Raw genomic sequence first — 3,466 nt, 5'->3', positions numbered from 1 at the left:
CATTACCAAGTTCATTAGTTTGCATTTTATTTTCCTAAAATATCTTTTTAAAAATTTTATTAGTGATTTAACATTTACAAAATTACATGTCAACAGGGGTATAATTCCATACTGTTCCTACCACCAGAGTTCTGAATTCCCAATCTTTTATTGTAAGCTTAATCAGTTTTTTATGACATTGCAGACCTGGATTAACTATTACTTCTACAGCTATCACAGATCTTAGACTACTAGTAAACACCCTAATAGTTGGAGACATTTTAGGTAGTGTCAAACTATTAATCATCCAAATGCTCACAGGCCTCTCTCTTCTGTCAGCTAAAGACACACATGTGACATAGCAGTCATATCTGTAATAACTCTGGGAAAGATAATATTTCATTTCTATGCCATTCTGGGGGTGTAATCACTTTTCTTTCTTTTTTATCATTTTATTGGGTTAATTGCTTGTAGTTTACCAACTTTTTCATGTATAAGAGGTAAGGGGGTGGGGTGGACAACAGCACAGAACAGCTACATCCATTGTTATCATACCCCAAATATGATATATCAGGAGCTGAAACTTGGGTTGCATGAATGACAAGGCAGGCACTTATTCTCCTAGATAAACTATCTCATACCCACAACCCCTGACTCCTTCTCTAATTAATTTCATGTGGCAACCTGATTGCATGGTCAGCACATATATTTTCTAGTTTTAGGAAACCATCAGCATTGTATACATTGGCTCTAATTATTAGAAAGCTTTGTCAAATGACAGAGAGTTTGGTTATTGTTTTCACCTAGGGCATTAATAATTTTTTTTTGGTCATTACCATAATCAGCTCCAGTCCTACACACTTCTCTATATATTCTGTAAATTCTTGAGTTATCTGTTGATGGACATTCAATTCCATAATCTGAGTGTTGTGAATAGAGTAACTATTAACAAGGTACTTGTAGGATTTTTGACAAGTATATTACAATAAATTAGCAATTATCAGAGATGGGGGAGTCAGGTGGTAGCACATTGGATTAAGTGTATGTGGCAAGAAATGCAAGGACCGGCATAAGGATCCCAGTTCGAGTCCCGGGGCTCCCCACCTGCAGAGGGGTTGCTTCACAGGAGATGAAGCAGGTCTACAGGTGTCTATCTTTCTCTGCCCCTCTCTGTTTTCCCCTCCTCTCTCCATTTCTCTCTGTTCTATCCATCAACAACAACAGCAATAACAACAATAACTACAACAATGAAAACAACAAGGGCAAGAAAAAGGGAATAAATAAATAAATTTTTTTTAAAAAAGTTTAATTCCTATGACTCAGTGTGCCATTCGTTTAAAATGGAGATTCAGATGCATCAAGTCTGAATTTGAAATGAGATTCTGCATTTTTTAACCAGCTCCCTGTATGCCCATGGCTCAGGACCTCAAATATGAGTTCTCATTTGTTTCACTTGTGCATGATAATGCTCCAAATGGGATTAGTAAGTATCGTAATAACAATATAATAGATGAATAGCCAGATTGTTAATGTTTTAGATTATTTATGTTATTGTGAATTAGATGATTATGTTACTCCAATTACCTATAGTTTATTTTCTAAGAGCCTATGTAGTAAGACTTTTAAAGATAGATTTCCTGGGTTTAACTTCTGGATAACCTCATTAGTGGATGGTTGCCCTTGAGCAAATTCATTAAATATTTTATAGAGCTACTAACATAACAAAGGACCAGGCATAAGGTCCTTTGTCTGGGAGATGTTTGTTGGGGAGATGTTGAAGAAAATAGCAAAGTCAAATAAAGTAGCAATAAGAATGTCTTACAGTCATTGTTACAAAAATTTCCTTTTAGAAAAGGAAGGAATAAATCATATTTTATGGTTGAATGGGATGAAGATTGTCTGTGTCATCCTTCATTTGATATTCAAAGAGTCTCTTATCAGGGAAGCAATTGCAGAAGCCAGACCTTCCACCTTCTGCAACCCATAATGACCCTGGGTCCATACTCCCAGAGGGGTAAAGAATAGGAAAACTATCAGGGGATGGGAAGGGCTATGGAGTTCTGGTGGTGGGGATTGTGTGGAGTTGTACCCCTCTTATCCTATGGTTTTTGTCAGTGTTATCTTTTTATAAATAAAAATTTAAAAAGGAGTCTCTTACACAGATTGTCTTAAGAATTTTTGTACCATTGTTGTGTTTGTGGTTTATTTAATCAGTAAAACTCTTGCACTGGAATGTCAATCTATCATTCTGAATCCTTGCATCTAGGTTTCCTTCTTTTGCATATCTTGACTCAAAAATATCCTCAGAATCTTTCCATATACTTAACTTTTAATGTTTCGGAGTTGCTACTAGGTTGCCACCTTGCTTTATCTTTCTTTCAGGTTCAAAATACTGAATTTTCCACTCTTCCTTACTCTTTCTTCTTATAGTTATTGATAGTCTCTACATTCCTGTAAAAACATTTATTTATTTATGATGGATACAGAGAGAAATTGAGAGGGAAGGGGAAGCTAGATATAGAGAGATTCTTTCAACCTTGCTTTACCCCTTGTTAATATTCCCCCCTATAGGTGGGGATCAGGGCCTAGATCCTGGATTCTTGAGCCTAATAAAGTGTGCACTCAATCAGGTATGCCACCACTGGAATTGCTACATACATTTTACATTTGACTATCCAGAAGTGATTGCCATGTTTCTTCAGTAGAATGTTCTTAAATGTTCTGTGGAATCTCGAATATCCTTTGCTTAGTATAGTAGTTCTATTTATGAAACCCTAAGCCTCATTAGTACTATGGCCACACTGCAGTGTGGACACAGACTTATGCTGATTTTAGCACACTTTATCTCTCAAGGTGACAGCAAGACAGTTCATCTAGGTAGTCCTTCTGCTTGGTCATGTACTTGACTGACACCATAGTGGTAAAAGCTTCAGTGCTGTGGTGTCTATTTCTATCTAAAAAGAACTCAGCTTGGAGCATTGAATACCTGGTGATCACACACACAAACATGCACACAGATATGCTCACAGACACACACACATACATACACACACATACATATGGTATCAAGCTTCTCATCTAAGTCAGAAATAAAAATCCTAAGTTTTTATTCTTCAAAATAAACACAAAGACAAAGAATACATATGTAATGTACAAAAATAGACTTTATGAAGTTATGATTAAGCAAATATTTTTCAAAGGGGGGTTTGTTTATAGTCATTGTAGACCAACATTTTAGTGTTAACAAGCAGGTGAAATGGTAACACATATTTATTTAATGAGAAGCCATTTCATTTATAGGTTTAATAGTCTCTATTGATAGTCCTCATATAGCTCTGATTGTTTGAGTCTTAGTTATTTAATTTTTTTCCTAGGTTGGTGAAGAAAAGACATTATGTTAGGTTTACCTAATCTTGTAAGAAATTTGAATGGAACTGGTTACAATTTAATTTCAGCTCCCGTTTTTTGTAATGATAATGTGTTTAAT

The 3,466-nt window shown here is 35.5% G+C and overlaps 1 pseudogene; it reads right to left on the bottom strand.

The window, feature by feature from the left end:
- Positions 1 to 266: 266 nt before the first annotated feature.
- On the bottom strand, positions 267 to 371 carry LOC132542956 (small nucleolar RNA SNORA17; annotated as a pseudogene).
- Positions 372 to 3,466: the final 3,095 nt, after the last annotated feature.

The sequence above is a fragment of the Erinaceus europaeus genome, chromosome 1, assembly GCF_950295315.1.
Source record: "Erinaceus europaeus chromosome 1, mEriEur2.1, whole genome shotgun sequence".
NCBI lineage: Eukaryota > Metazoa > Chordata > Mammalia > Eulipotyphla > Erinaceidae > Erinaceus > Erinaceus europaeus.
The sequence above is the reverse complement of the archived record's forward strand: the minus strand, read 5'-3'. Positions and strand labels throughout refer to the sequence as shown.